The sequence below is a fragment of the Acinonyx jubatus genome, chromosome C1 (genome assembly GCF_027475565.1).
Source record: "Acinonyx jubatus isolate Ajub_Pintada_27869175 chromosome C1, VMU_Ajub_asm_v1.0, whole genome shotgun sequence".
In the NCBI taxonomy this organism is placed as follows: domain Eukaryota; kingdom Metazoa; phylum Chordata; class Mammalia; order Carnivora; family Felidae; genus Acinonyx; species Acinonyx jubatus.
Window position 1 is genome coordinate 121,075,045 of NC_069381.1, and position 13,550 is coordinate 121,088,594.

General features: G+C 36.1%; 1 long non-coding RNA gene across 1 annotated transcript; it reads left to right on the top strand.

The window, feature by feature from the left end:
- The first annotated feature begins 5,292 nt into the window (after window positions 1-5,292).
- On the top strand, window positions 5,293-12,136 carry LOC113598257 (uncharacterized). Its single transcript, XR_003418925.2, has 3 exons — window positions 5,293-5,470; window positions 11,502-11,641; window positions 11,923-12,136. It is a non-coding gene; the product is annotated as an uncharacterized LOC113598257 (long non-coding RNA).
- The last annotated feature ends 1,414 nt before the right edge of the window (window positions 12,137-13,550 follow it).

The window sequence follows — 13,550 nt, forward strand, 5'->3', positions numbered from 1 at the left end:
GCCTGGTTGGAGAATGGTCATGAGGTGAAGCAGGAGGACAGACAATGGGAAACAATATGGTCAGAAGGAAGAACAGGTGCCAGATAATGCAGGGTGGTCAGGATAAAGTGAAGGCTCTGGGGTTGTTTTCTAAAAGAAATGCTAAAGTTTAAACCAGGTGTACAAGGTGATTGGAGGAAAAATTTAAATACCCACCTGGTTATTAAGTAGGGAATTAATTGTGATAAAGTATGTTGGGAGCCAGGAGCCCACTGAGGTCATTGCCATAATTCAGGTAAATGTGCAAGGAGTTTGGTGATGGTGGTGGAGGTGGACAGAGTGGCAAGACTAAAGATACATTTAGGAGGTAGAATAGGCAGAACTCTCTGATGGACTAGGTGATGAAGAGAAGAAAGGTGAATCTTAGCAGAAACCAACTTCTAGTCTGAGTCTCTGAAAAGATGCTCTGACATGATGTGAGAAAGGGGTAGGCAGTAGCAATCAAAAGTCTTGATGGTTTATGGTTTATTAGTGATGGAAACATGAAAACAGGAAACAAAAAAAGTTTATGGTTTCTATTAGACATCTAAGTGAGAATCCTAAGTACAGAGCAGCATCCAAGAATAGAGGAGAAGGGAGAGGTCTGGGTGGGAGACACACAGTCTGCTGGTGTTCAGCATTTGGTAATTAAATCCATGGGATTGGGGGGCACCTGAATGACAGAGTCAATTGACTCTTGATTTCGGCTCAGGTCATCATCCCAAGGTCATGGGTTGGAACCTCAGCATGGAGCCTGCTTAAGACTCTCTCTCCCTCTGTCCCTTTCTACACTTTCTCTCTCTCTCTCTTTCTCAGATAAAATAGTAATAACAATAATAATAATAATAATAATAATAATAAATAAACAAACCCATGGTATTTATAACACCACTCAGCTGGAAGTTACAAACCAGATGCCCCAACCCTCCCTGAAAATATTTTTGGTGATCCCATATAATCTATCATTTCCTCAAAAACACCCCTCCAAGATATTTCTTTGGAAAGGGGAGTGAGCCTTGTTCTGATATGCCTTTAGGTAAGGCATGCCCTCTCCAATTACCATACTTCCAATTTGCATCTAACCATAATATATATGTTACCTGTTAACCTTGGAGGCATTTAGTGTTTAAATAAATACTCCTGAGGACTTCAGAATACCAAGTCCCTAGAGAAACCAGAGAAGAAGTCACTATGATAGGCCCTGAGCAACCTTATTTGTTGGATGAAGAATATAATAATTTCCCCTCATCATCCCAAACTCATCACCTGCAAAGAGAAAAGATCCCAAAGACATATAAAACAAACAAACAAACAAACAAACATTTGACAATACAAAGCAAATTGATTGAACATGGAATCATCTAGTGTCAAAGGAGAAAAGGCTACCCGAATAAGATAATATCGTGATTCTCTCTTCCCATCCTTTTGTTCTAAAGTCACAGAGGAGGTCTCTGCTATGAAGCAATCAGAGACAATATGATATTTGAGTTTATTACATCATGTCAAGACAGTGCTTATATCATTGCATCACCTGTCTTTCACAGTATAGTATGTATTACATATCCATCAAATTCTAAAATCTTTCTTGTTCATCACTGTGGTACATATTTTTGGCTTTTCTGTCCAAACCATCCAACCTTCTTCATTGTTTCTAAAGGAACCCATTTTTATTTGGATAACCCCCTCCTCATTCCTGTACTAAACCATGTGCATGTGTGTCTTCAAGTACACTGAATAAAAAAAATGGTGTAAGATTTAATTCTAGGCAACAAGAGTTGAGGAGAAATCTGTGTGGAATTCTTTCTTAAAAAAAAAACTCAAGAAAGAAATTTCTCTTTGCCCACACAATATTTTCAGTTGCCATGTCTGCAGTCCAATTATCTAACTGGAACAGCCACGTACTGACCATGACAGAAGCTAGTCTGAGAAAGACAATGCAGAATGGTGCGAATTACCTGGGTCCTAGGTCATGTTATTTTGGCACTGAATTAACAGACTCCTCAAATGGTCTTTTCCTTTTGTGAACTTATTTTTTTTTCTGATTCCTTTAACCATTTCATTTAGAGTTTTCTGTTATTTTGTGATGTTTGTGTGGTAGGGGGCAGGGTAGTTCTTCTTTAAAAGGATGCACCTCACCTACCTTCCCTTTTTAGTGTTTATTTATTTTGGGGCTCCTGGGTGGCTCAGTCAGCTGAGCATCCAACTTTGGCTCAGATCATGATCTCTCAGTTCGTGAGTTCCGGCCACACATTGGGCTCACTGCTGTCAGTCCAGGCCTGCTTTGGATCCTCCAGTCCCTTCTCTCTGCCCCAACCCACCTTGTGTTCTCTCTCTCTCTCTCTCTCAAAAATAAACAAACATTAAAAAAATAAATAAAAGGCTTTTTTTAGTAATCTCTACACCCAAAGTGGATCACAAACCCATAACCCTGAGATCAAGAGTCAAATGCTCTTCTGACTGTGCCTACCAGGCACCCCTACTTTCCTCCCCCTCCTTTGTTTAACAAGGCTTCACACTGGTGTGGATCCCAATGCAGCACTTGAAGTCACAACCTTGAGATCAAGATCTGAGCTGAAATCAAGAGTTGGGCACTTAAACTACTAAGCCACCCAGGCTCCCCCCCGCTTTCCCTTTTTAATCCTCAGCTTTCTCATCTGGTATCTCTAAGAAACACTTAAAATTTTATGGTTGTAGAACTGTTGCACATCAAGTGTACTTTAGTATTTTCTGTCTCCTCTGAAAAATGCTCTGAACTATTGAGGGAGACCATTGGAAGTAATCCTTCAAGAAACCCAAGGTATCTGTATCAGACAACATATGGCTTGTGTAATCAGGAGACTAAGAAGGAAAGAGCTTTCTCACCTCTGCATCTGAAATTCCCAGGCATATTTTATGCTTAAATCCAATGCCACAAACAGAGGTCAGTAATGAGGCATTGGTACTGCTCAAAAGACCATTACTTACCGATATGCCAGGAAAATGGTTATCTGTATGTTATCTCCAAATACTAAAGAGAAATATTTTGGTACAGTCCAATGATTGTCATCAGTCAGAAAAAATTCTTTTGGGTTAAAAAGGTACCACTAAATTAAAGCCTTTAAAGACCAGCTATTATTAGCATTCATGAAAGTGGGTGGTATAAAATCAAGGTGTTAAAAAACCTTTTGTTCTTATTAAGACATACCTTTAGGAACACCTGTCTGGCTAATAATATCTTAGTACCTGGATCATCCTGAAGATAGACCAGGAATGTGTGACCATTTTCACTTTCTACCTAAAGACACAAACCTTAGGAGTGCTTCCCAAGGTCAGAAAACTGGGTCCTAAATTTAGATCTTGTCTTTGAAATATTTGGTTTTAAGCTTTTCCTTCAGAGTAGAGTCAAATTCTCAGAGATAACACAAAGTCCAGGCCCTTTTATGTATTTGAAACCTCATTCTTCACTGATCCTGATCACTTATATTATATAACATAGTCACACTCAACTAATAAATGCTTTCAGGACAGTTACAGTGCCTTGTTTCTTCATGTTTTGCACAGGTTTGTCTGTGTCTGAAACATTTTATTCCCCTCTTCTTAATTAAAAAAGAATTAATTTAACTCCTATATAGTATCTGGTTTGGGCTTTGTAAATGCCACTCAAACCTTATATTTACCCCTCCTAGCACTTATCATTTTATATTATAATAGTATTAGTTTGCATCCTGGGCTGTGCTCCTTAAAAACAAGCAGTGCTGTTCTATTTGAGTATTTTTCCAGTAAATGTGAAATGACTAAAATAATGAAAAAGTAAGTCCAAGCTTCTATCCATTATACCTTTATACATTTTTACTACAGCTGCCCTTCCTTGGTCAAGAATACCTGCCTGGCATAGTTTCCCTACCCTAATTCCTTTATTGTCTGAAAAAAATTATTCAAGTAAAGGGCCCATACGCTAAATACAATAAGTACTTTTATGCTATTTATTTTCCATTAAAATAGAGTGGAGTCCATTTTTCTTAGGGGAAAATCCTAGAAACCAGAGTTGTGAGAAGTGGTGTTTTTAAACCCAGCAGCAGTGATTCATCTTGAAAATTAAGGTTTCTGATGAGAAAGAGTCTCACTACAGGGCCAAAGCTAATAGTTCCCCTACAAGGCCCCATCCATTAAAATCAACAGCAACTTGTATCTGCTATGCTAACTCAGGTTCCAAAACAGAGGGGCAAAGATTGTCTCTATGTGGACAGACTTTCTTCAACCCTAATGTAAAAGATACTTGTAATGTGAAACCTATTTTTGACTTACAGAAACCACTCTTTCTCAAGAGAATTAGCATATCTATTGTGACAATCCTTGAGGCCCTTTTGTCATCTCTCCAAATGTTGCCTACATACTTTAAAGTAAAATGTTCAGTTCAGCTTAGGTTAAGGAAGACTAATATGTTTCTGAACTCAAAAGTCAGACGGCATTTCTTAGGAAGACAAATGAGTTCATAGCCCTCTTTGTTCCTTCATTTGAAGAATCTTAATTGAGGACCTGTTATACCCTGGATATAGCACTAGGCACTAAAGTTGCCAAAAGTAAAGACAAAGACCCTTGAAGAGCAGTAGAGGGAAGAGAAGTAGTAGAAAGACTTACATGGAAACAAATAATTATACCTAAGAAGACTAACTGTTATGAAGCAGGCAATGAGAAGATTATGTGAGAACATAGATGATTAGTTGAGACCATGACTACTGCCTAAGGGAATTAGAGAACTGGGAACATTCTGTTTGAGATTTGAAGTAAAAATAGGGTTTATCAAAAGGACCATTTGGTGGAAGCGTAGAACAAGCAAAGGAAACAATGGGTGTAGAGATAGTAGGAAGGCTATATACACAGCATGATATATTTCTCCTCAACTCAATCACATGTACAATCCATGCAGCTAGGTATCTTCCATTTTTGTAGTTAAGCATCAGGATGAGTAGCTGCACTTTTTATTGAATTAATCAGTCCTTTAGATAGCATTTAAACTCAATACTCTTCTTTCCCTACCTTCCTGGTATGGATCCATGATGAGATCTTGCAGATGTTACTACAATATTAGAAGATACTTTTCAGCTCCCTGGTGACTTCAAAATGAGTTTTTATCATCATTATAGTTAATAATAATTGCAAATAAAATTCTTAGCTTTTATGTCATAAAAATTGATTCTTACTATACAGTTCTCTATGAAAATGTCATATCCCTTAAAAATTGCTACTAGAACAAATTATAATACAAAGCACTTACATAGCATTTTTGTTTGGGTAGATAATTTAAGTTTATTGCCCTTCTGCTACTGAGAAGAAAAGCCTGAACAGGGTTAATAGCCTTCCCCCAAGGCTACATGATCCATTGTGATACAGAGAGAATGAGAGTTCAAATTAAGGATGACCCTCTAAAGGAAAACCTATCCAATCTGCCCTACACTCCATTTGTACATATCAGGTAAGACTGCATGCAATGGATCTTTCTTCCCAATCCTAACTGTAAAAAACAAACAAAAACCTGAGTCCTATAAAAATTTCCAAGAGATAAAGTTGTTCAGAATGTAAACTTCTTTTATTTCAAGGCTTATCACCTAAGTTAAATTGGTTCTGCTAATGTAATACCATGCTGGGTCTGTCCAGAGGAGGTCAGGTTTACAACTGATAAACCTGTTTGTTTCAGTTGTGGTATACTGCTTCCAGTGCTATCCTACCAACCTGGCACATATCCAATAGCTAAAGAACACTCGTAAATGAAAGGAGAAAGGTTATGGTGATATTCCTGTCTCAGACTCTTTTGCCAAGTTTCAGATGAAGCTGGCAAGAAGGGAGAAAACTGCCTAACATACTTTCTGCTTAGTGTGACTATCTCCATAGTTACCAAAAGGTGTTTATTACCAAATGCCCTCAAACCAAATCAGATAACAGAACCATTGAAAGCCAAACAAAATCTCAATACAGTTTTTTTTTTAAAGAAATGTGCTGTGAATTTAAAAGACAGAACAAGGTTTCCCACTAGGTTACCAATTAAACAAGGTCTTAAAATTTTATTTAGCTCATTTTAGAGATGATAGACCTTAACAGTCACTTAATAATCAACAAATATATATTCAAAGTCTATTGTGTGAAGTGCTTTGTATCAAGAAAGCCCTGTAAGGGATAAAAGAGATATATACCTGAAGAGATCTCAGCTCTCATACAATTCACATTATTACATAATCCTAAGTATCATTCTGAAATTGTTCAGACTCCACCTGTGATACTCAAACACAGACAATTCTTACAGGGGGACTATAGAACAAGTTTGTCTTATTTTGTAGTTCTTTAGCACAGGATTTCTGAAACTTTAATGTGCATTAAATCACCCAGAAGGCTTGTCAAAAACAGATTGCTGGTTCCTATCCCCAGAATTTCTAGTAGATTAGGTCTGGGTAAGGCCCAGGAATTTGCATTTCTAATAAGTTCATAGGGGATGCTGATGTTGTTGGCCCAGGGACCACATTTTGAGAAGCGCTACCTTAGCTCATTTATTCCATGCTACATTTGTTGAACTATGTATTTTCAGTGAAAAGTAGTGATTTGTCATCACAAATTTGTCACTAAAAATGTCTTTACTACCTGAGCAAAACATGAGTTTCTAGGAAATTATTAACACCTATTTTTCCAAGAAGCAAATGAAATACTACTAAATATTTTCTCAAAGTTCAAATTTAACTAAAAATATGTTATATTATAATACTTCTTCAAAGTAAAAGTTGCCAGTTCAAACACTTCAAATGTTGAATAAGAAAGAAACTTTATATTTTATTAAGAAAAAATGAATAAAATAGAAAACTAGCCCATCTTTATAACACTGTCACTCTTTACTAAAAATATAAAAACATTTAATCCTTCCTTTAAGGAGTAGGATCTACAGTCATTATTCTAATGACTATAGAATAAGTATTTAAATTTAAATACTTAGCATAAATGCAAACTATAAATGACTATAAATTGGTCATTAGCAGAATTTCTAACTTGTGGTCCTATTCATGGTCATCACAGGCTGTGATTTTTGCCTTAAGCATATGAGGAAGTTGTTTCCGAATAATTAAAAAGATGTAGACCATTTCGAAGAGGGAGAAAAAATTTTTCTCACACACAATGTCTTTCATTCTAATTTTTTGTAAGTCTACTTTTTTGGCTTCAAATATCACCACTTAAGAGAATGGCCCATTCTCCTAATGCTGAAGAAAAATCTGTACCTTGCCAAATGGAACCATAGGGTTCACTGAATACCGATGATAACTCTTTCTTTAGTGCTTCTGAGTCTGTGTTGAGATCATAATGTAATAAAGTTTCTTTTTGTTTTTTTCCTTATGACTTAAGTCCTTAGGATAAAGACCAAGAAGAATCCCTAAGTCAAAATACACTATAGAAGCATATTATACTCTTCTAGAATTTCATGTAATAGTGATATTTGAGAGGTACATTTTGCATATTGCAATGACATAAAGAGGTGGAATTTTCTCTTATATACTCTATATTTCCAAATTTTTGTGGATGCAATTATGAAATACTCTTTAAGACAAAATGCAACACCAGCTGAAGTGCCATGTGAAATATGGATGTGGTATCCATCCTTTAAACTTGGAGTGTGGAATTACCAATCAGTAAAAAGTGGCGTCAATTGGTACCTTTCCAAATTATTCTCACCATGCCAACTTATCACAATGTCACACTCCAAAATACCAATGGCTAAAGACACAAATTATTTTCTAATGACCATGCCCTCAGGCACACAGATTTAATAAAAAATGTACATATGAGAAGATTTCATCCTCTTTTACTACCTAATTTTATCTCCTGTTTCACACACAACAGTTTTGGATGGAGCTGTGGATTAGAGGTGGTAAAGAGAAAATGTCTGTATTTGCCTAACACTTCAATATTACAATATAAAGACAATCAAATTGTCATGAAAAGTATTTGTCTGCTCATAGATGTTCTACTCTGAAGAAAATGAAAATCCTAAATACACCTTTAAATACACTTTGTAAAAATGTGTAGCTATTTGTCCAGGAATTTGTATGTACGTACATACATACCTACGTACATAAATAAATAATAAATTTTAAAAAAGAAGCTTTTGGGATCCATTTACACAGATCTGAGAACCTGGGAACCTGAGTGTGAAGGTAGTGATAGAATAAGCCATGTCTGTCTTAAAAAAAGAAAAGACATTGATATGAAAGAGTCACTAGATGAGAAAAGTAAAGAAATATTGTGCACTGTATTTTGGAGTTCGATAATAAAATAAAATAGGTATGATTCCTGATTGAGGAACCACCCACCCTGAGGATTCACACACAACTTCTAACTTCAGAGAAAAGATGGACCATTCTTCTACTACCCTTAGAAATACATGGGTGAATGATTTCTATTAAAATATGAAAAAAGAAAAAAAAACTCTCACTTTTTTTAAGGCAAAGCTCTAAATTTGAAATTCTGCTGAAAGAAAAAGTAAACGAAGTTCAGAGATTTGACTGGAAGATTTAATTTGCTTTCAGTTTAACCAAGAGAAGCTAAGACAGGGAAGAAAAAACCAAGTTTGTTGCCTAAAGTGGGGACAATTTTTCAGAAATGAAGTTTATAATAAGCCAAGATTAGATCTGTATTTAGCATTCCCAGATTGTCCCTAAAACTTTCCATTACAGATCTCAAAGATTCTTTTTTTAGAGTGCTGCTACCTTGACGGTAAGATTTGTAATCATTTCAGGAAAAGCTTTATTGCTTTTCAAGCTCTAAAATGAGAGAGGGTTTTATGACTGCATTGCATTCAACATTTTGTCCAAAGAGATCTGACACCTTAATTTGACTTCCTCTTCTCTGTTCTCTTATCAGTTTTGACTACAGGAACATACCTGCTCAAGTACATCAGGACAAATGTGTCAGGGACTGGTAGAGCTGGAGAATGGCCAGAATGACAAAAACAAATGTCAAGCAACCTGAATAATGTTAACCATTTTATTCCATCATGACTCCTCCCAACGCCTCCTTCTTCAGCTCTGCCACCACTCTGACCACAAACAGCTTTCACTGGCAGCAGCCGCTAAATTTGACTCACTGCAGATATCATCACTTTTTAAACTTCAGCTGGAGAAACGACATATAAACACACCTGTTCTTTCTCCTCCCACACATTTTGGCCCTTAAAGCTATTTTTAGCCAAAGCAATTCATTTTTGTTCATTCCCATTGCATTCTTTTTTAGCAGTAGTTAAACTGTCAAGAGAAGGAACAGTCAGCGTTTACTACATTGACAAAAGGGGGAACAATTCCCTAGAGGATTATTACTCTGAACTGTGAGGGGGTGGGGGGAGTCCCTAGAGGTTTTAGAATTTCCAAAATGGAGCAATTTACAAGTTATTAAGTATCTGGATATTTCTGGAGCCCCAAAGTGGGTCACTTATCATTACCTGCAGGCCAATCAGATTCCATAAGGGAGTTTTGCTTAAAGTTTTCAGATAGTAACTTTAAGAGTGAGGGGAAAATTAACTCTAAAAAAAAAAATCATGCTTGAAAAAAAAGAAGATATATTCCAAAAATCCAAAATGTCTTTTGAGCTCCAGTATCTAACAGCTTTCCAAAAACCTCTCATCTCAGGGTTTTTCCTTAGGTTGTTGCCGCATTGTGTTCATAGGCTAATGCATTACCTAAATATAGATAGCCATTTTTAGTATAAATTCCAAAAGCCATAAATGTTTCATAATTGAGCACATAATTTGAAGTAAGAGAGCCTTTCCACTCATCCCCTTTTACTGTTGCAAATTGGAAAATACTCAAGTAATTACTCCCTTAATAGTTCAATGCTTGCAACTTTATATACTTTATGAACATCACAAGCATCTTTTGCTCCCCAGAGCAATATGGGGGGTGGGGACAACACAAAAGAATTTAACTTGTATAATTAACCAAATCATCCAGTGCTTTGATTCAAGATTTCTTCATTAAGCCATTAATGTAATACATTGCTAAGTGGTGAGTTGTCCAATTTTTATGATGCCTTTCATTTCAGTTCAATGGCTGCAGTTAGAATGAAAAAAAAAAAAAAGAGCATCTGCAAGATCAGCAAGATGATGCAAAACCCTTAGACTACAAACGTTTTTTTTTTTTTTTCTGCCTTCACAGTTTGTCTGAGGGCAGTCAATGCCAGAGGACCAATAAGGAAAGTAATTTTAAGTCCAGAAAGTAGCATTCATTTGTCCTTATCCAATAAATAAAAGGGCAAATAAAACACTTGATTCTTGTGACCTCAAACACTTAAACAGAAAGCTGCTGGTCATTTTATGGGTTTCCAAACATACTCAAAGGTAGATAGCCAGTTCATAATTCTATCCCACTTTAGGCTACAACACATATTTCCCACCAGAGTTTATATATCACAATGTGGAGTGTCATATATGTACTGTTTAGTCATTGTTCAGTGATGGTATGCTTACATAAATGACATATATGGGAATGTGACATGCAGAGGAAAACTTATATACTAAAGCATAGTATTTTATTTCTAAACTTGGACACCATACAAAAAATTCAATGCTGAGAAAGGCACTGCTTTTGCCATTAGAGATGGTGAAAATTATCTGAATTTTAGTTCTTTATGGTTATAGTTAACTTTATATGTTTATATATGCTGAGAGTCTAACTATATATCATTTGATACATCCTGGACACTTCATTGCTTTTAAAAATAATTGCATATAAATGGAGTTCAGTGTATGGTATATTTATAACTCAAAGGCTGACAAAGGGTAGGTCAGTTCACAAGAAAAAAACTTACTGCTGAAAATTATATTGTCTAATGACAGTCTATGCAGTATTTTCAAAGACCTGAGATATAAACCAAAAGTAACATAAGCACAAAAAGCCAGTCATGTCGAATTTTGGAATCTCAATAAAAGACATACAACTGTTTGTGAATTAGAGATTGTAGTTACTAAAAATGATCTATCAGGTTATCAGTTTTTTTTTTCCATGAAAGAGTTCCAAAGGAGCCCATCACTTTCTCCCAGGATGCAAAATTGCAAGACAAAATAAATCCTTCATTTGAAATCTGTTTTTAAGAAGTCTCCTTTTAAGTAAGAACACCAAAATAACAGCAAAGAGGATAGCATAAGCATTACTTAAAACTAAAACAGAACAGTCAAATTCCAAGTTTGGTCCTTTTCTTTTAGCCATGTCAAATAAACCTCAAATTTAAAACAAGCACTTGTATTAAAAGGCATCCCCAATCACCTCCCTTACATGATGGCTTAGATAATAGCATATGTTTGTATACTCCCTCTATAGACTTTCATACTCCATCACTATAGTGACTTTAGTATAACCAACAGTTCAACACTCACAATGATGAATATGTTTTTCTATGAAAAGGATAAGAAGTCCCAAATCCATATGACAATGAAATGCTATTATAAAATTTGTATTCAATTTAATATTATCTGTTTTCAGCAGTTTGCAAATTCTTCACCAGTTTCATCAAGAAAACGGACATGGAATAAAAACTCCTCTGGAAGCTCAAAGCTCACTAAACTTTCTTCCTAAAATATACCACTGATAGAGTTTCAATCAAAAAAGCAAAAGTCATCAAGGTAAATGAATTGTTAAGTGAAAACTACTCTCTCCAGTCTATATACACATACAAACAGAACTAAACTCTTTACTTAGATCCAATCTTTCATTTAAACTCAGAGCAACTAGCTGTCTTCACTGTCAGTGCCCTGCCATACCAACATTCATGTGTTCAGTAGATGAATGAAGATACATATGCAGAAACAGAGGGAAGAAGGAAACCTGGGTTCCTACCTTGACAGTTTTCGAGGGTTGACACTTGATGTGATGGGACACGCTGGCCGTTTGGTTCATTTTTCAGGACCCTGGACAGCGCACGATCCCAGGTGGACTTCCAGGATGAATTGGTGATCAAGTCTCCTCTACTGGACTTGAGCAGGGGCTGCTGCTGTTGCTGTTGCTACTGCTGTTGCTTCTGCTTCTTCTGCTGCTGCTGCTTTCTCACTCCGGAGGCTGAAACGCTGTCAGATTGGAGGGATCTGTATCTCAGCCCTAAATAAAGCATTCATTTGGTTCATCAGTCTCAAAGCTCTTGACGATATGGAAAAGAAAGCTACAGACTGTTGCAATTCACTTGTACTGTACCTTTTCAGTACTGAGATGTGACAGCTTTAGAGTACAGCCAATGATCTTGGCTCTCATTCTCCTTTCAAAGAGACGGATACCAGAAAACATACAGAGATCAATTGCAGTACCACAGTTTAAAGGGATACTCTCAACTCCCCGGATTCTAACCACTTTATACTTTTTTTTTTCCCAGTGCAAAAGAAATCTGCCTCTCTCTCCCTCTCTGCTCACATTTTTTTTTACTATAATTCATTCTCATTCTGATACTAAATTTTTTTCTTCCTAGGTAGTTTTTGCAGTCAAAACAGCAGTAAATGCTGGGAAAAGACCTGTTGCCTGATTTAACATTGTAGGTTTTAACGTAAGTATGGTAAAGGATTTACATCTTCTATGGATATGTAAGAAATTCTACAGTGACAGCCGGCTAAGATACTGACTATTCTTATTCTGTAAGCTGTGAGAAAGCTTATGGTATATAAAAAAGTTTCCAAACATAATAGTTACTAGACGTTGCACCAAACATATTTTTTTTTTCAAATTTTAACCATCTCTTTCCTTGAGGTCATTTAAAAAAAAAAATTCCCTGGGACAAACTAGTATCTAGCTCATGCCAATCCAACTTCCCACGTAGTTACCTCTCTGCCCCAAATGACATTCATTTTTGCAAAATAAGTCATAAATGGTTATGAATAAGGTTTCTACAGAGTAACCACTCCCTGTGGTCACATTAGCACCAACTAGTATGAAAATATCCTAGTTGGAAATAAGAGATCCAGTAGGCTTGACTTAATGTAGTATATTATTTCCCAATATTTATTATAAAGTATTGAATGCGGCCTAAGCTGAGTGTGTATGTCTCATGTATTTTTGAAGACTAACCCTTTTTACTCATCAGACATATATCTTGCTGGTGAAATGCCAAGTTTATAAGATTGAACTGCATGAAGCTCTCAGGAAGCTTTATGAGGGGCCAAAAACAATACTAATTAACATTAGTGTGAGAAGAAATAAACTAATAAGTTTGGTGACATGATTAAATTTATGTGTTATTCTTAAGAAATATTTCCTGTTCTGAAATAGGAAAAGGATCTAAACATTCTTCACCAAATGTTTGTGAATCGCTGAGTTTCCAAGGGTAATAGTTCTGGCAGCACAGTAGAGGTAAGGATTAGGCAGTAACAAGATCAAGCATTCTGAAGCCAGAAAGGTTAACAGCAGAGTACTGGAGTAATCAAGGAAATAATGAGAAGAACATGGAGCCAATAAAAAACAGGCAAAAGCTATTTCCAAGAATCTGGGTAGCAGCATCATAACAATATATTGAGTAAACCAGAGGACCAAGAAATCGGGTGACTCAAAGGT